The sequence below is a fragment of the Equus przewalskii genome, chromosome 16 (genome assembly GCF_037783145.1).
Source record: "Equus przewalskii isolate Varuska chromosome 16, EquPr2, whole genome shotgun sequence".
NCBI classification, from domain to species: Eukaryota; Metazoa; Chordata; class Mammalia; order Perissodactyla; family Equidae; genus Equus; species Equus przewalskii.
The window spans coordinates 78,255,096-78,275,164 of NC_091846.1; the positions used below are offsets into that span (position 1 = coordinate 78,255,096).

General features: G+C 45.6%; 2 long non-coding RNA genes across 2 annotated transcripts; one reads left to right on the top strand and one right to left on the bottom strand.

Annotated features, from left to right (window-relative positions):
* The first annotated feature begins 35 nt into the window (after positions 1 to 35).
* On the top strand, positions 36 to 5,302 carry LOC139076539 (uncharacterized). Its single transcript, XR_011528265.1, has 4 exons — positions 36 to 288; positions 392 to 599; positions 802 to 968; positions 1,597 to 5,302. It is a non-coding gene; the product is annotated as an uncharacterized lncRNA (long non-coding RNA).
* An 11,118-nt stretch (positions 5,303 to 16,420) lies between these two features.
* LOC139076538 (uncharacterized) lies at positions 16,421 to 18,194 on the bottom strand. The gene is made up of 3 exons (XR_011528264.1): positions 18,045 to 18,194; positions 17,498 to 17,685; positions 16,421 to 17,166 (listed from the first exon to the last, which is right to left on the bottom strand). It is a non-coding gene; the product is annotated as an uncharacterized lncRNA (long non-coding RNA).
* Between the last annotated feature and the right edge of the window lie 1,875 nt (positions 18,195 to 20,069).

The following is a 20,069-nucleotide window of genomic DNA, read 5'->3' on the forward strand; positions in this document are numbered from 1 at the left end:
ACCTGTGACCTCACGGCAGGAAGCGAGCGGGGCCTGCCCTGTGTGTGTGGGATGAGAGAGAGTCATGCCCAGAGTCTGGGACGGGGAAGGAGAGGGGGGCTGGCTGGGGCCTTGCTCTATGGAAATCCCCTTTACTCACTCTCGTTTCCTGTTCTGGTTCCTTCTTCCAGCTTGCAGATCCTATTTGCACGGCATCACCGGGAAGCCTGTTAGAAACGCAGAGTCTCAGGACTCCGCTCAGATCTCCTGAAGCAGAATCTGCATTCCCACCAGATTCCCAGGACATAGGTGTGCACAGGAAGGTTTGGGAAGCCCTGGGCTACGGGGCATCTTTTTCAGTGGCTACCCTGGCTCTTGTAGGGGAGGAAAAAGTTTTCTTCTACTCTCTTAGGGTCCCTGGGTGGATCTGAAAATTAAACTGACAAAGACAGATTAACAGAAGAAAAGCATACAAATCTATTTAAGATACATTTTATGTGAAATGCAAGTCTTCATTAAAAATTGAAGGTCTGAAGAAACGGTTAGACCCGAGTATTTTATGCTGGGTTTGATGAAGGGGAGACGGTCGCGGAGGAATATGAAAGGTCAAGGCCTACGAGGTAAGTGTAGTGACCCGGGGGAAATGCAGCTGAGTCTGGCCCATTTGTTGGGATTCTTGTTGGCCTCCCATTGCCTTTGGAGATAAGGCAGTCCTTCCCTCTGGGTACAGGGAGGGCACCTCTCACAGAAGGGTTTTTGACCGAGGCAGGGAGGAGCTCAGAGTGACCTTCCTGCTTCTGCCATTTTCTCAAACTCCTACAGCTTAAGAGACTCAACACGCCGTGGAGCCACGTTTCGGAGTAGCACGTCCTGAAGCCATCACGCCCTGTGTGAAACTTGGAGAAGTTTCACAGCCCAGGATAGATTGTCCCTTACCCGTTGAACCAGTCTCTCGGTCCTGGCCATTTCTATGGAAATGAAAGAAAAAGGTTAATGGTTAGAATAAACTATAAACTCAGTTTTTGAGTCCAGAGGGCAGTCATTGGAGAAGATTTCTAGACGTTGGGCTCAAACCATCTTCAGATGGCATGAGGGTGGGCAGTGGCAATCTGACAGACTTTCCTGGTTTGCAGTTTGAGTGTCTCTGGTGGTGTCATCATACGTTCCTGCAAAATGGAACTTTCTGAGTGGCCCACACAGCAACAGGCATGAAGGTTGTCCAGACGTGAGCTGGGTGGTGATTTCTCTGAGTTTGTGTCAAGTGGTTCAGCTTCTGCTTGCGGGGTGTCAGGAAAAGGGCAGTTTTAATTTTTATTGATTCGAGTCAGAAGGGTGGGAGAAAAACTGGAAACATTAGTTTGGAACGTGGTAGCCAGATATCGGAGGAAATTAGAAGAATTCAGGATGCAGTCTAGTTTTTTCCCTCAGCTTTATTGAGACGTAATTCACATATAACATTGTATAAGTTTAAGGTGTACAACACAGTGATTTTGTACATGTATATAGTCCAGTTTATAGGCAGGTAGCAAACCTTAAAGACAATGAACAGGCCTAGAATTTAATACCCACAAGGGTGTGTTGTAGTTTTCCATTGAAACATCATTTTTCTCTCTACAGTCACACGCTTTTTTATCAAAGACAATCAAAGGAAGACTAATTTGTTTGCAAAATGAGTCTAATCTCATTAAATGTGTTCTGATTATCTACATAAATGCAGCAAGAATAGCAACTGACCATGTAGGTACCTCGAGTTTGCTTTGCTGGAACTTTTCATAAGGAATCTCAGATTGGACTTTTAAAAGCCTCTTGAGGCTAGGAAGCCAAGCCAAGGATTCGCCATCAGACTTTGCCTGGGATATCTATAGATTTGGGTGAGTTCCTCTCTTCTCGAGGTCCCCCAAATATCCCAAGTTTCCTGGGCCTAACAGGAAGTGACCTTCCTTACACACCTCACCAGTGAGCAAGGTACTGGGCTGGTTTTCCAAGGAGATTTACTGGCTCCATGAAATCAACCTCAGTTCCTTGAAGCTGTCTGGTCATACCTGATTCCATGCATGTCCGGTGTCAGCAGTGATGCTATTGGCTAGGAGCGCATGAGGCACACATCTGGGCTTGTACGACTTGTGTGGGGCCTCCACAGACATTTCCCCGACTGGAGGCCGTGCTGTGGCTGGACTGACTCTTGTTTGTAGAATGACGGCAGGATGGACTTCAGCAACGAGCATCAAGGAACTTTGAAGAAACAAGGTTTATTACTCACAGATCCTGGAGGAGACACGGGCATGCCTGAGGACCACACAGTGACCCCTGGTTGTGCGGAGAGGGTAAACGCATGTGGACTAATCTCTGCCTTTGTTAGGGTCCGAGGGTGGGGTGTCCAGGGATTCATGGGTTCACTCTGTATCAGTGAATTTAAGACATAAGAGTGGGAATTAGGGCACAGGAAGGGAGAATTGTCAGTTATCAAGGTCACCCAGGGCTTTCTGAAGGGGAACTGCGTGGCTGGGGCAGCTGGTTCCTTATCTAGCTGCTTATGACACTAGTAACTGTGTCGTATAGCAGCAATGTGTTTGTTCGAGATGGATGTCTTTGAAATGGATGCGTCTGCACTTACACTACAATGGGCGTTCTCAAATATGACATTCGACTGAAAGCCCTGGTAACATAACCAAGGTTTCCACTTGTGTCCTGTCACAAAAAGAATGGATTCTTATTGAATTTATGCAAACAACAGCATTCCCATGAAAGTAGAACAATCACTAAGAGTTTCTGAGTTCTGGAGGGATCAGGTAGGGAGAAAAGATAAATGTTTCGGTTCTGTTTACAAAGGATAATTCACCAAATTGCCATAATTTATAGTTTAGGAGAAAAAGATTTCCTTAAATACGGAAAAACAAAACATTAAAGAACCAGCAGTTTCAAACAGAAAAGCACTACGAATGATAATCATTCTTCCTCAGTCCACTCAGTCCCGTGTAATTAATTCTTGTTCTGTCTGATCTTGGATTTGCAGTTTTATGAATCCATCAGCTTCTCCATTAGTTCTGGCAATTGGTACCCAGACCAGTGATATGATCTTAAAGTTATTTAAGCAATGTCATCAAAAGCGTATGCCTCCAGGCTACCTGCCCTTTCCACAAGTCTCAGAGATGGTCCTTTGTTGTTGAAGATGGGCATGTAGTTGATTGCAAGAACATTCAAGAAAACACCAGAGTAAAAAATAACTGTCTGTGAGTGACAAGGGGCTTAAGATGACTGTAGGTAAAGATGCAATGAGAGTTTGAAATTGATAAGGAAATGTGGTTGTCCCTCTGACATACAGCATTTTGAGATAACTGGAATAATTGAGGACATTATGCCAGGACACACCATGGACAGAAAGGACATTGATAAATTTCTAGGAATTTCATAGAATTTCTGAAACAATAACATTTTACCCATACAAAGATAACCTAAGAAAGATTAAGCACCATTTTTTATTTGAGAATGTTTCCCATGCAATTTAATATAGCGAATAAACCTAGTTAGTTTAACATCTCTCTTTTTACAAGGTGAGAGAAGAAATACTTTGAGATTTTCCAGGGACCCTCTGGGAAATTTCAGAGTCTCAAGGTCAAGATTTAATTTGCAATTTGACTTTGGGAAATTGTCAAAAATGTCAAAAAATTTAAACTTTTGATTGAATTGGATCACAGATCACTATGAAATAATACTTACCTATTTAACCAAAGTGACGTTAAAAGATTTCAAAAGTAAATATAGGAGATAATACGATTGTTACACAAAAACAATCTTAGCACTTTCACTATTGAGAAGACTAAGTTTTCTTTAATAACCAAAGACATGATCAAGATGACATGGAGTACACAGGATCTTTGTTTCCTACGCGGATTACTCAAAAGGCAAAAAACCCTTTCATGGTCTCTTATTAGCAGTCTGATAATCCAAGAAGACTTTGTCCTGCTAACAGAGGAAAAAAACAAGCTCTAGTTTTGCATCAGGACACTGTTGGACTCATTTAAAAACATATCTTATAAATAAATCCATTCGATCTTAGTCAGCTTGACCGCACGTGCTAAGGTTCTCTCTCTCTGTCTTTCACAGCCTCTTTATAATTTTCTATATGCATTCAGGTTTTTGTTCTTTATTCTCCTCTTTCTCGTTCTACAACAACCTCTAAATAACCTCTAAACAAAATTACTCTCCCTTTTTAAAACAAAAAACACATCCTACATACTTCATATTTCATATACTTTTCCTTATTAAAAACACATCCTATTTTCCTTGCATATTTAGTATACAGAGCAGTTCCCCTCCACGTATTATTTCCAGTAGTTTTATTTTCATATATTAATTATAATTCTTAATATTTAGTAACCTTTATTTTTCAGAGTAAACTAGGAAGTAGACAGCTGTGCGTTGTCTGTCTTGTCGGCATGCTGTAGTAAATTAACAGATTTACGAATACACTATTACATAATTTATAGAGGCACATGCTTCCTCACAGTACATTTTTCAATGTGGCAAAAGAACATGTTTACTAATAGACCCAAATATCCTTAGTCTTTCCATAAAAATAATAAACCCAAAGTCAATAAATTTAAACTTATGTTTAGTAATTAATGTTCATTTTACCTTTTTTGGAAGCAATGTAGATAGTCAGTGAATACTTATCATTTCACTTAGTATAACTTTAAGATTTCAAGTTACCAAAAAGATTTTGAAAACGAACCCTAAGCAGACATATTATGAAACATAATTACCGTTGAAAAGTTTATTTATAAGCTTTTATCTCATTTACATCCATTTAATTTATGTATTCTTACCAATTATGAATGGATTGTTCATGAAAACTTCATGAGACAAACAAATCTAGCTATCGTCTTGTCATTTTCTTGTTGACAAGTTTCATAACATATTCATCTTAGGCATATTTAAACACAAGATAGAGCCCAGACTTGAAAATCTCGTGAGCAGACAAAACCATTTGAGCTATGTAAACAAAAGTACATCTAGCTTATTTCATGAACATAAGTGAAACTTAGGTTATTTCTTGTAAATGCCTCTGATAATCATAAAAGAAACTTAAGTCGTCTTCCTGAAAATGGCATAAAGTGATAACTTTTAACCAATCCTCTGCAGCCCGGAAACCCTCAACCCCCACTGTAATAACCAATTATTGTAAAGATGAAACCCTTCCTCATTTCTACTTTATAAGCCGTCTGGTAACGTCATGCCTCTGAGCTTCATATCAGTTTTAAACTTGAAAACCCCCAGTTCACAAACTGTTCTTGTATGCACAATAAACTCTTACTAAATACTATTTATGGATATGGACACTTTAATTTGATATTTCTAGGTTTTTGACAGGCAAGTGTCAAAAAATCACAGAAGAAAAGAACCAAAAATTTAACATATAGCCTTTTGTTGTTGTTGTTTTTACTGCTGTTTTATAGACATCAAGCAATTCATTTGTGTTTTACATTTTGTTCTTGGATTGAATTTTTAATTGTTTAATCTTAAATATCTAGTAGAGATGACATACGCTTATTTGAGTAGTAAACCCAGGTAGAATAAAATCGGATGTCTGATTATATTTAACATTGATGACTCTTAAAACATACCTGATTTTTAAATTAGACCAAGAATATTAAACTTGTCTTATTCAGCAAAGATTATCCCGGATGACATAAACTTGAAAAACTCTTGAGTCGGTTCCTATGTATTTTAAGAATTTTATGTAAGTGATTATTTTTCTCTAAGCCAATTAGCATAGAGCTCTTCAAGGGATCTCATCAGTTAGTCTTGGCAATATCATCCTGAGGTAGGAAAATGCCATAGAATTGACTCTGATTTTTTTCCTGGCAGAAGAAACAAGCTGTCGTCTGCTCAACATAAAGTCTTCCGCTTTTTCACCAGTACTCATGGGGGACACTTTTATGATGCTTATTTCGCCTGAGAGGTAACCATATGTGGTCTGTGGGCTAAATTTTGGGTGAGGGGCCTTTTGGGTATTTCCGAGTTCCTCTTGGTGGATAGAATATTCCGTCTGTCCCCAGTTAGCCCTTTTGCTTTCCTGCCTCAGGAAGTCGTTCAGTCCACTAGAAGTTAAGGCCAGTCCCCTTCGGGCTGAGAGCCAGTCATCGCATCGGATGTTTGCGTTGTGGAGGGGGCTCCCAGGTCCTTGAGCTGACCGTTCTGGGAGGTAGCGGATTTACATCTCAAAGTGGGAGAGAAAGGATACCAGCTTTCTACAGCTCTCAGAGGGAGTCCAGGGCACATTTGCCCGTTTTCAGAGGACTAGGGCAAGTTGCTACTTAAGCCTTTCTCTTTTTTCCTCCAGTGTGGGACAGTTCCTTTCCACGTCTGACCTTTACCGTGTCTGTAGGCATCTTGGTTGGGATTGGTAAAAAGATGGATGACTTTGGGTTCCTTCTAGGGCCATGCTTGTCTTTTGTAAAGACTTGATTAGTAAGACGAGGACCGTTATTTTTAATTCTTCAAAGAACGGGGTGGCAGCCTCAGTGATAACATCAAGAGATTTTCCTGCCCATCTAACCTCACTATTTTGGATTTTCTTTTTTTTTTTCTCCCCAAAGCCTCAGTACATAGCTGTATATCCTAGTTGCAAGTCTTAGTTCTCCTGTGTGGGATGCCACCGCAGCGTGGCCTGACAAGCGGTGCTGTGTCTGTGCACCGGATCCAAACCTGCAAACCCTGGGCTTCCAAAACGGAGCACGTGAACGTAACCACTCGGCCACAGGGCTGGCCCTGGATTTACCTTTTTTTGCATTGGAAAGATTTCTGACTAAGGCAGAAATTAAAAGATTCCTGTGCTGCAGAGCTTCTGGTTCAGTTCACTGTGGGTCTGGAATGTTTCTAGACAGCATCTACAAAGGCTTCAGGTGGTTTCATGTTCTCTCTGAGTGCAGGTCTAAACAGCTTCTCCCAGGCCCTAATATTCTCCAACTGGGCCAGCTCTGACCGAGTGCAAAGGTCCCAGAAGACGGTCTGGCCGTTCGTTGTCTGGGCAAGGAAGACCTTCTCCAGGGAGCTGTCTGGCTTGTCGCATAACAAAGGTGTTGAAGTTGGTACCTGAGGGTTACTGTAAATATTCAAGAAGAACATGATTACCTTTCAACATTGTCCCCAACACAGACATAACTGAAAAGAAGTTAATCTGGTCAATTTGTGTTTTCTTGTTTGGAGCTTTAGGGAGGAAAAAAAGTAAGTGCAAAATAGAGCAGTTGGATGGGCAGGAAAATTTCTTCATGTCATCACTGAGGCTGCCACCCCATTCTTTGAAGAATTAAAAATAATGGTCCTCCTCTTACTAATCAAGTCTTTACAAAAGAGAAGTGTGGCTGTAGAAGGAACCCAAAGCCACCCATCCTTTCACCAATCCCAATCAAGAAGTGACTCAAGGGTCTCAGGATTTATGAGCTTGTTTCACAGAAGAAAGAGAATGCCTTCAAGGCAGTTACATCACCAGATAACCAGCCCCGAGCTGCCTAGAAGTCGGATTGCCCAAGGGCTTATCTGGGGTGAAAGGAACACCAGATTATTCTCTGAAACTCCTCCCACCAAGCCACTTAGCTCTATAAAACCCCCTGCTCTCTTCTCTTGTGAAGGTGGCTTTGAGAGAACCTACCCTTCCACCTTCTTGTTTTGGCCACTTGGAATAAACCTTGCTCCGTCTCCAAGCACGTGTCTCTGATTGGCTTATTGGCATGGGGCACACGAACTTGAGATTAAGAGGTGCGGTATCAGTGTGACCATGGGTGGGAAGCACACCCCTTAGATGCCAGCTGAGGTCCCTTTGAGTGGGGATGTGGATGTTCGCTAGTTTGCAACTCCCCTCTAAATTGGGTAGGATCTTCTGGAAGAGGAGGTAAAAGGGCTTCCTAATGTAAAGAATCTGTGCCCGTGCAGAGGACCTGAGTTCTCTGTGGTGGGGGCCAGGCCGCGTTCGCCCTGGGCCCTGCGTGTGAAGGCTGGGGCTGACAGTCTGAGGACGGAGCAGGTGGGAAGTAGGTGGGATTACTCGCCCTTGTGAAACAAGGGTGCCGCGTTCCCAGGGCTGTCAGCTGGCTGTTGGCATTGACATGAGTGCCGTCTGCCTCCCACCTGGAGGCTGGGGAGGGCTCTCTGTGATTCCCGGGAGGAAGGAGAAGTTAAAGAGGCTGTTGGGTGACTGAGGGATTTTCTGGGGAAGGTGGAGGAGTTTCAGGGATTAAGGAAGTCGTTGAGGAGGTGGGCCTGATCTGGGCGGGGAATTTGAGGCAGGGGTCCAGAGGCCCCGAGATCTCCCCGTTGGAGACGGGGTGTGGGGGATAAAGGGGGTGGAGGAGAGAGCTGAAGGCAGAGGAGATTTTAACGTTGGTTCCAAGTCTGACTTCTGCTCCTGGATCTTGTTAAGGGGGTCTTTTAGGCTAGCCCTGATGCTTTCTTGTGTCTTTCCTTCAATTTGATCCTCCCACAGGTACCAATAGGATGTTTGTCTTAGGGTGAGACCTTGCTAAAAACCTTCTTAAATACAAAAGCTTTTCTAAATCTCAGGATCCGTCCTCCGGCCATTGACGCTTTAGGATCTCCAAAGGTACCTGTTCCAAAATGTGACTCAAAGCCAACAAGGCTTTTTACGGCTTAATCCTGGGCACAAGAGGCGTCCTCAAAGAGGGTACAAGAGATGCAGCCCACATGATCCAAGGTCGCTCCCAAGGACAGCCGGAGAAAGCAAAGCGGTCAACTATACTTCAACAACAACAAATAAGAAAGCAAGCAAAGACCTTTGTCATCACAGGCAGTAGAAATGGTGTTTATGAAAACTCGTGTCTTTGGTCTGCCACAAAAGTGAAACGGACCTAAATCCATGACACCAGGCAGGCCATACTGAGGCGGGGAATTTCCCAGTGCAAACAAGCAACAGGGAAAGAGGGGACCAGGGCTGAGACCCTTAATTTAGACACACTCTCCTGAGAGCTGGTGCGGTTGGGTGGAAAGTGCTTCCTGTGCACCTTGCATCTTGGGACCTTAGTCTGGTAGCTGGCCACCTCCAGACGCAGACCCAACAACCTGCCCTCCAGCAAGTGGAAAACCAGAGAGAGAATCCTCTTGCTAGAGCCAAGCCAGGATCTCAGGACACAAAACAAGATGGAAGGAGACTCTCATCTCTTGTTTTTATTGGGACCCACAGCACAGTTTATCCAAACAGATGCCAGTCTGGTGAGAACTGTAAACTCACCTGTCCATGAAGCTGCCTCGAATAACAGGCTCACAGGACCTGTGCCTGTGCTCTTCCCAGTGATTCTCCTCCTTCTGACAAAGGACAGAGACAAAGGAAAACAACGGCTATCGCTGGGAGGGCAAGACTCAAGAACAAGAGTACTCAGACCCAAATTCAGGAGTCGTTATACTCAGAGAACTGACTACTACAAACGTGTTCTCCTCCCAGTCCTAACTGTGGAAGGAAAAGACAAGGAGCGACTCCTGTCACCCTTGCTTGACCAGACCCTGACCAGAAATCCAGGAGGCTGACTTGGTAAGAATTCTTGCCTGCCAGCTTTTTCCTGATGTCCCAAGACTGCAGCTGCAGCCTCCAGAGGGAGTGGAGGTCCCAGCCCATCCCATCTGTGCTGCCAATCTGTCGAGGAGGAAACCTTTTCCTCTACCCTCTTGCGTTATGTGACCGAGGACTGTAAATCACACTATCAAAAGACACACAAACAGGATAAAAGGTACGCATTTTTTGTCGCTATTTACGTGCACAAGAGTCCACAAAAAAGAAGTGAAAACTCAAAGAAGCAGTTAGACTCGGAGGCTTATGTACCATTTTAACAAAGGAAAGGAGTTTGGACCTCCAGGGATGATAAGTCATGGGGAAGTGAGCAGGGAACACACGGGGAATCAGTGGACGATAAGGGCTACTTTAGTGAGGTCTGTGTATGCAGACTCGTCTCAGTGTGACTCTCCGTCTCCTGGGATAAGAGTTCTCTCCTCTTCCCGGTACTGGGAGACGTCACCTTCACAAAGGGAGATGCTCCGCCTTTAAGGAGAGGGCAGAGAGCTCTTCCTGCCTCTGTTGACTCTTCATCACTTTCAGCTGGAAATACTCCTTCTGCCTAAGTGGCATATTCTGCTACCCTTTAACCAATAGACAGCACGTCTGTACGTCACCAGGTTCCTGAATTAAAGATCGTTTTCAAAGCAGGTTTGCAGCTGTCTTCACTTCTGAAACTATCCTGTGGCCCCATAATTTGGCAATATACACATAATCAATTGTTTCAAAAACAGGAGTGACGCTGGCTATTAGAATGTAAACTGTTTTCTAAATGAAGGAATTAAAGGAACGTAATTGCAGAAGTACACAAACAGTGGTTAATCCACTGCTTCTTGCAAAGACACATTACAACGTACAATCTTCCTTTACCGTGTGTGTTGTGTCATTTAATCAGGTGTGGGGATGTGTTGGGGTGTTAACCGCTCCATTAGCCAGGATGGCGCACTGTTGTTTCCTCAGCTGTTTGTGTTACATTGTTGCTGACTCTCTGAGCTCCTCTCTCTCCCTGGTCTCTGCAATCTGTATAATTGTCTTCTTACTTTTGTCTTCAGAAAGCTTTAAATAGAGTTGCTGGGAAGATTAACTGTGTCAGACTCACAGAGTTCTGGTGCTTTCCAGATTAACTGCAGAGGCTGTTACGCTGAGGCTTTGAAAGGCAGGAAGAGCCCTAGGTGTAGCGTGGAGGGCCGCCGTGGGGCTGCGGCCAGTGGCCCTTCCTACCCGGGGAGGGTCCATGGGAGGCGAGTTCCAGCAGACCGGCCCTGCTGCTGACCAGTCTGAGGAGCCGCGGCGCAGGGCACTGTTCCTGGGGACACCAACCTTGACCTCAATGGGTCGTAATAGCTCTGTGTTCCCGGGATCCCTCTACTGGGAATTCTGAGGGTGCACAAGAAAGTGCGATGCCAAGGGGAGATGCCGCCTCTTCTGAGGAAGCAGCAGGGAAACGTCTGCCCCAGCATGGAAACCCCTTAAAACATTTCTTCATTCATTCATTCATTCATTCATCCTCGTCTTCTCATGGAGTGTGTTTTCTGGGAGGAAATCAGATTGGGCGTAAATTTCTATACACAAGACATGGAAGCCTTTGACCTCTCCTTTCACTCTCAACAGCTGGTTAGTTTAGAAGCTCAGCTTTGACTTCAGTTGTGTAAAGTTGCAGAGCCCTTTAAGAAAGCCAAGACTTACCCAGACACAGGAGTGCCAGTGTGTCAGTTGGATTCAATTGGAGACTCTTGGGTTCTGTTTTGTATTGGTCTCTTCTTGTTAAAGAATAAATCCAAAAAAAATTTGATAAATAGTTTTGGCAAAATTGAATATGATACATAAGCATATTTTGAGGCAGCTTAAAAATAAAGATGGAAAAAAGAATAGTTTAGAGAGAATTAAGTACTAATTAGTCTTAGGGGGACAATCATTGGGGTTTGGAATAAAACTTCAAATATCTGGCTAGAACATTTTCGTATTAACCCAATTCTGTCTTGTACATCTTACTGGCTAATTGAGAACGTAACTCATTTAAAAATCACGTTAAAGTAATGTGATCACGGGAAGCGACAAGAGGCAGCTGAGACGTAGATGCAAATGAAGAATCTTCGATTTGAAACAGAACACTTAAAATCAGGCTTGAATTTTCTAATTTTTATCCAGTAGTTCTTACAGGTGAATAAGCCAAGTAATTCCATTTTAATAGATCTCGTCATTACTCTCTCTCACACAGTTGCTTCATTACATTAGCGCGCCTGGAACTGGAAGGCAGACTTCTTCTGGAGCCTCCAGGTGGCCTGAGGTTCGATGTGAGGTTGTTTTGCACAAAGAGATCTGCAAAATAATTCTGGCCTTTTCATTTTGATTTCCTTTCTATTGATTGACACTGGGGACATCTAATTCCAAATCTGGGAGATGGCTGAGACGGTCATTCAATGGAAGCTTTGAAAGGAAGGAATGCTTAAGAAAGCAGAGAGGGAAGCCCGTACCATTTCCACTGTGGTGAGGAATAAATTTTACTCTGAGATCAAATTCGTGCCAGAAGCTTACCAGGGCATAGGTCAGTGCCTTCGTTTAAGCATAAAGGACCTGAAGTTTTAGACACGAGAAGAAAGATGCTAAAAGGGTCCAGAATTTGCCACCCAAAAATATGCCACTTTGGCGTAAGGATTATTTTGATCTGAAGGCAGTTGTGAATCAACATGCACAGGGAAAGTTCTCTGCTCTCCCCTTTTTCTGCCTAAAAGCAGGGCATAAGTTTTTCTTTGTGAAGATGGAGTAACTCTCCGTCCCTCTTGTGCAGGTCGAGGAGAGCAACGCTATCACGAGAGACAGAGCGCCAGCCCTGAGATGAGTCTGCTTGCACAGACCTCACTAAAATCACCCTTATCTTCCGTTGGTTCCCCCGTATCCTTCCTGGGCACTTCTCCACAACTTATCACCCTTTGTTAAAATGGTATAGAAGCTCCCAAAGTCCAACCACTTCTGTGGGCTTTTCACTTCTTTTCTGTGAAGTCCTCATGTGTGTAAAATTAAAAATATTAGTAGAATTTGTGTTCCTTTTCTCCTGTTAACCCGTCTTTTGTCAGTTTTATTTGCACACCCCAGTCACTTAACCTTCAAGTGTAGAGGAAACTTTGTCCCCTTCCTGATAACACACGCTGTATCTTTATTGATGTTCTGAAACTTTTCCTTGTTCTTCACCACAGGACACGTGAGTTGCAACCTCTGAATCAGGAAATGTAACTCTACTCAGTTTTATGGAGCAATAGGGAAAGAAACAACCAGTCACGCCCCTCTGGGTCTTGTGACCAAGAGAGTTCAGAGGCTGCTATTAGTGGGAGATTTGGTGTCTTTTTGGGAGATGAAAAACTTCTGATCCAGTTACAAGTGCTTCTGGTCTCATCTTGGACTTGTGAGATGTGGTCTCTGTAGGCACGTTTGCACCTTCCGCACCACGCCCAATCCCAGCTTCCTCTCTGCATGTTGTGCAGCCCGCTCTCATTATCCACCCCACCTCCAGGTGCGTGTGTCCTGCCTTTTGTGAGAACAGCAAGCCCTCCAGCCTGCTTCCCCAGCGATGTCTGGGTCCTGTCTTGGCATGGTGATTGTTCTTATTTTCATCACTTGAACTCTTAGAAATCAGGGCCCCAGTGTTCACCATGTCAAACATTAACCCAGGACTGTCTGTCTCGACACAAAGCCACAGTCCCCCATGGGCACTGAGGAAGACGGGCTGCCCTCGCCAGGTTGCACAGCGTGTCTCTGCTCAGGGATCACGGGGCCAACATCAGCGGTCGGGGGCAAAACAGCAGCAGCGACTGCGGAATGCAGATAATCTATGTGGATCCATTTGACACTAAAAGTGTTGATTTCAGCCTCTATTTTGTGGGGCAATGTGTGGATTTTATACTTTTCCCCCAAACCTGCATACGCACCACTGAAAAACAGGACTTTTTGCATCCCAAGGAAATTTTCTGGCTGAAGGACTTTCCCTGCGAAATGCAGGCCAGTGCCAGGCTGACCGGGGCGGCTGGTCCCCGGGGTACAGGGCTCCCCTGACCACAGCAGCAGCGGCGGAGGGTCTGTCTTCCCACAGGGTCCAGGGCGTCGGTCCACATAGATTGCTCTCGTGTGTCCCTCTTCTCTGCTGAAAGAGTCCCTTCTGGTGAGGGCTTCCTCGGGACCCCTTACAGGAACATCCTGCTGCCCCAGGGTCCTCAGCGGGGCTCTTGCCACAGTTTCTGGAACATTCTTGGGAAACATGTCTGCCTAATGCTGGGGAAATATACTTAAAAACAAAATCTCCTCCCAACCCACCAGGGTAGAAGAGGAAGAGAACAAGTTTATTATTGAATGAAGCCTACACCAGAATGACACTTGCCTCACAGGCAATCGCTAAGAGACTGCAGAGATGGAAAGAAACCTCACCCTTTTACAGAGCCAGGCAGACGCCACCTGCTACATGCGTCTTCTCAGGATGAGCAGTAATGTCCTCACATACAAGGACTGGACAGCACTGTCTGTCCGCTGCCCTCATGACAGGAGGTCGTTTTGCAAGTTGGAGCCAAGTGCCCGGGAAAGTTAGGCTGCAGCCTCCCTCCCTGAGGGACCTGGGCGCCGTGGCCCTGGAGGTTCACGTGTCTGAGGGATGGCTCCCGGCTCCCTGAGAAAGACACTTCTGGGTCACAAAGCTGACAGAAGCCCTCCCCAATATTCAAAAGGATTTATATACATTTCAAAGACAGGAGAAAATATGAGTTTTCTAAAGTAAACGCTCTAAGAACAAGAAGAGGAGGGAAATCCTTCCTCTTATTTTCGGCAGACAGAATTGAGCCTCATTAATCTGCGTTTGCCCTTCCAACACTTCCAGGTTCTGCTCTCCTATGTGGGGTCCACCCAGCTCTCCAGAGGCTCCCCAGAGCACCGGGAGATAGAATTCCCCCTTTTCACCTGTACTGCGAACAGCAATTGAAGTATAAACTTTGGATTTTGTGCTATTGATAAGCTATGCTGCCAGTTTCTTTCAGAAATTCAAACTGGAATAGACATTCCCCACTACCTTAGGATTTGTTTATCAGAATTCTCATGTCCTGCAATTGGGGGCCATTTTCATGGACAGCAGAGCAACAGTAGAGGGGAGGGGAAAGGCTCTGTCAGGCTGGGCTTCACCCGCCTGCTCCCACTAGTCATAAGCATGCAAGTGCACGGCAAACTGTACAGCTGGAACGTGGCAACAACATTCATTTTTTAAAGAAAAGACTTTTTAGGGGCTGGCCCCGTGGCCGACTGGTTAAGTTCGTGTGCTCCGCTGCAGGTGCCCAGGGTTTTGCTGGTTCGGATCCTGGGCGCCGACACAGCACCGCTCATGAGGCCACATTGAGGCGGCGTCCCATATGCCACAACTAGAAGCACCTGCAACTAAGATATACAACTATCTACCAGGGGGATTTGGGGAGATAAAGCAGAAAAAAAAAATAGAAAAGACTTTTTATTGGTGGCACAAGAGATAGATTAATCCAGGTAAGGTCTGCCTGTGATTGACTAGAAAACAGCAAGCGACGGTGGCTTACACGAGAGGGAAGTGAGTGGCTGCCTCGTGGGAAAGTCCAGGTGTAGGCTCAGGAGGGTGTGATGCTCTGCTGGGTCAGGCACCCAGGGGTGACGTCGTGGCCTCACTCAGGGCATGGTCTCAGCCTCGGCTCAAGGTGGTGGCCGCTGCATTCCAGGCTGCAGGATGGAGAATGACAAAGGGCACGCTCCAATGATCTCATAGAGAAGATTTCTGGAAGCTGCTCTATTTCCACTTATATCTCAATGGCCAGACCTTGGACACACCTAGCTGCAAAGGGTCCTGGAAAGGTCATCTTTCTTCCGGTAGACAGGCTCATATTCCTCAAGAGTGGAGGTGAACAGACTCGCGGAATGACCGGCAGACTCAGCAGGAGGGGTAAATTAGGGCCGTGCTTTTCCTTTTCCAGAATATAAATTCTTTATTTCTGATTATGAAAGTAATGTGTTTATTAAAAATTCATACAAAGCAGAAATAAACAAAGTAAACAAAATAAGGTGAGAATCATCTACACCCCCACCCTCAAGAAACAGTCACAGAGAGAATTCTGGGAAGAAGGCGGAGTTGGAAGGCGGAGTGGGGTGGGAATCTGGCTCCCCATCCACACGGAGAGCAACTGTGCCGGCAGGATCTGTCTGAGGGAACTAAGTGGGAGCCCTGGAGTCTGCTGAAGGCTTGCAACTCCCAGAGGAAGCCTTGGACGGTCAATTGAGATTAATGTCAGTCAGTTCCAGCTCTTAGCACAGGAGCCGCTACCCAGGCCCCTACCCCCGGCCACGTGGAGGCAACTGTGTGCGTGTTCCTGCAGCGGCTCGCACAGGCGTGCGGGAGACACGGACACAGCCAGCAAAAAGGACCCTGTCCTCCAGATAACGGGGATCTGTGTTGTGATTGCTGCTTCTGATCACAGAGGGGCAGTCACAGAGGGGGCAACCCTTGTTGTTGCACCCCCCCCCCCCCACATTGTGGCAAGGCACTCAGGCTGAGGTGATCCCAGGGGATTTAAAGGGTTGGCACCCTCCTCCCCACCTTTTTTCTCTGTCTTACATTTTGGGAGCCAGACACTAAAGACTAGGACGTTCAAACCGTTGCACACCAGGGAAATTAGGAAGTGACTGTGTGTGCCCAGGGAAAGGCAGCGACTCAGAAAACACCTGAGAAAACCTCAAGCTGACAAGCTGACGCCTCGGGCCCATCCTCAGCACGGCCTGCGACAATCAAAACCACAGAAACACGACACGAGACAGCAAACCCCATGGAGGGGAGGATCTGATTTCCAGAGTTACCACCTTGTTAGCTTCAAGGGTCCAGATTTCAACTAAAAATTACAAGGCACACAAAGAAACAGGATATATGGCCTGTTGCAAGGAAAAGGTAACTCAACAGAGCTGTCCCTGAAAACGGCCGGATGGCAGACCTACCAAACCAAGACTTTAAACACTTGCCTTAAACGAGCTCACAGAACTCAGGAAGATGTGGAATCGTCTTCATGATATTGTTTCCCCAAGTGCACAGTCCATTCTAAATACCAATCCACGTGGTATACAGTCGTTCATCTGATAGAAATTTGTTGAACATCTGTCTCAAGAAATGCTACTTTCTTTACTCAGAATAAAATGTGAAGTTTCTGGAGGCCAGGAGGCTGCAGGTTCGGTTACTCAGACTCCGACCCTGCGATGCACATCCCTGGTTCCTTTGCTGAGTCCGCTCCCGCCTTTCTGCCGGCGTGAGGAGGTCCTTGCTCTCCACCACGCCTTCACCAGGCCTGAGTCGAGCCCGGTGGTTCTCAGTCTGCACGTCCCTCGGGCTGTGCTTGCGAACCTCACAGGGAGTTTGAACCTGGGCTGGACGTGGGCGTGAGCATTCCTGAGGCTCCACGTGTTTCTGACGTGCAGCAGCGCTTGAGGACACCTGGGACGCCCATCCTCTGACTCCCTGCAGTGCCAGCGGATGCGAGGGGGATGTCAGCAGAGTTTGTCTTGAAGGTTGGGGATGACAAACGAGATAAATTCAGAGCGCCTCCTTATTCCACACCCACTCTCCTTTGTAGAATCGTTTCTTGGGAGTTTTCCTGTGAGGAAAAAAAGTTTAATAGTCAATTAAGAATAGAAAACACCGCATACTAGATAAAATCAGTAGTAAAGAGCCCTTCAGATTTCCTTTATGGAGTGTTTCCAAACTTAATAGTAAATTAGTGATATGGTAATAGATGTGGTTTTATCAACACATTCAATAAGAAGGATCCATGGCTGTGTCAAGATCTGTGCACCAACTTAACATGTGATGTGAAAATCCGGGATTTCTTATGGCGACAAAGTCGCAGGTGCTGTGGTTTGTTATTTGCATTTAGAATCGAAGGAAGAGCTAAATTTCAGATAAAGTGCAAACAAAGGTGCAATTACCTTCCCTTCCAAGTCCACAGGTGTTCTCCGAACCATGGCATTCTGTGTCCGTGGACCCCAGGTCAAGAAACCCCCAGTCAGAACAAAACCTTCCAGAAAACTCTGACTGTCCTGACATGTTGATGGGAGCTGGTTTTCTGTGGAGTCAGCCCGGCGTGGATGTGTGCGTGCATCTCGCCTTCTCCTGCCTCGGGATCAGAGGAATGCGGGTCAGGCACGGGAACAGGAACCCTCTTTCCTCTGTCTGTGCTGCTGCTTTGACCTTTCCCTGTGACCCAGCCTGCCCTCCCCAGCACCTCCCTCGTCTGTCCTTGTGCTTTGACCTTTCCCTGTGACCCAGCCTACCCTCCCCAGCACCTCCCTTCTCCGTCCTTGTGCTTTGACCTTTCCCTGTGACCCAGCCTGCCCTCCTCAGCACCTCCCCTGCATCAGGCCCTTCCTGATTGCAGGGGGTTCTCCATCTGTTGCTGGCTGTTGAGAGCTCACTGGATGTGTGAAGTGGCTCTGTCGTCCTTCCAGGAAGCTCCTTCAAATGCCCCACGTTTACCTGGTTCCCAGGAAAGGCTTTTCTCTCCTTCTCCTGCTTCTCAGCCTTGCTCAGTGTCCCCCTTAGCTGCCTCTGGGTTTGACTGATTTGCACCCCCTAGGATGAGTTTTTATTCCTTTTATCTGAAAGGAAAACTGCCAGGTGCCCTTTGAGCTTTGCTGTTTCTGAATTGGCGTCATTAAAAACTGCTCTGGGTCCGCCCCTGGGCTGTTCCTTTTCACAGTTGTAAGATCAGATCCAGTGGTGCCGGGACTGGCATCCAACTTGTGTTTTCCTTATCTTGTGTTCCGCTGAAATGCAGTGACAGGCAAAAACAGAGGGCCCTGAGAATTCACAGATATCCTGGATGATTAGTATAGAAAGTACTTTCAATGTTTGAGGAGATGTTTCTAAGGATTTTTGGAGGGAAAAGCAATATTACACAAGAAAACCACATTTTCTCTTGTTTGTTACCAAAATATCTAGAGAAGCCATATCCACCTGCCTTTTTGTGGCTAACAGGGGTCTGAGCCCATAAACTGACTGAGGAACAAATCTTGTCCGTCAGGGGAGAAAACCAGTCAGCTGGGGGTTAAGTGGATGGGAGGGTGGAGACGCCTCAGGAAAAACCTGCCAGAGCTGTAAAGGGTCAGAGCTTCAAACGGGAGTGAAAAAGCAGGAGGAAGTTAGAACTGAGCTCTCTTGCTTTCAAATTCAAAAATTTTCAGATTTGCTTCAAACGTATACTTAAGAACTCTAGGGGCCAGCCCTGTGGCCCGGTGGCCGAGTGGTTAAGTTCACACGCTCCGCTTAGATGGCCCACGGTTTTGCCAGTTTGGATCCTGGGCGTGGACCTAGCACCACTCATCAGGCCATGGTGAGGTGGCGTCCCACATAGCACAACTAGAAGGACCTACAACGAAGATATACAACTACATACTGGGGGGCTTTGGGGAGAAAAAGAAGAAGAAAAAAAGAGATTGGCAACAGATGTTAGCTCATGGCCAATCTTAAAAAAAAACACCTCTAATAATGCCGTAAAAATCTCCATCCTTGAATTGGAAGGTCAGTGGACTAATTAGAGATGATGTGGTACATGCTTTTTGGAATATTTGTCTCTGTGGATCCATTCAGACTTGTTATTTTGTTGCTTTTATACTTTTGCTAAGAATTATTGAAATTTAAAGTTTACCATGTAAATATCCTCTTGTTTGGCACTTCTTTGCCCTACCCCTGAAATACTGTAATGTATCAATTTGCCTTGTCAGTGTCCTTGTCACCCTGCAGGTGGGCTTCTCGGGGTGTGGCCGGCGGCGGGACTCTTGGTGGCTGTTTGCCTGTTGACAGGCTGAAGCTGGGGTCTTTTGTGGTCTGTGTGGATGGATCTGGTTCTTAGAAACTCAGCTGCTTGCTCAGAAAATCACCCTCTTCATGTCTGTTCTTAATAGGGAGGCCTTGGCGTTTGTCCAGCAGTTAATGAGAGACACGGTACAGTTGTGTTTTATTTCCTCCCTCAGTTCTTTCTGTGTTTGACATAATGGTGAAAATTAAAGAAACTTGAGTGAAAAGTGCACCAATGAAATAAAAGCATATTGCAATTATATTCTGACCTTGATTTTTTCCCTCTGTAACCGTATTTTTCGGAGGATTAGTTCTGTTCTGCGGTGTGCCTGTGCCTCTCGGTGTTTGCTGCTGGATGTGTGCTGGAAGGGTAATTGCACGGCACTTTGCCCTCAGCTGAAGGGGTGCTTTCAGAGCTTCTAAAGATGATGGAATCGTCTGAGGTTTTATCTTTTAAATTAAATTTTCTTATTGTTCATACTGATAAAAATCCAGCTGCACTCCAACTATCAGGATAAATTAGTGTGTTGTCTGTGGCAACGGGCTCTTCCGTTTAAGTGAAGAGCGGATAAAATCTCACACGCAATTCGTCTAGTCTGTGCGGTGGCAGTCAGAACAAGGGCAGTCAGAACAAGGACGCTTAGCGCGGCGGTCGAGCAAACTTTTAGGTTATTCACAAGGCACTTATAAAATGTTTTGGTTTCT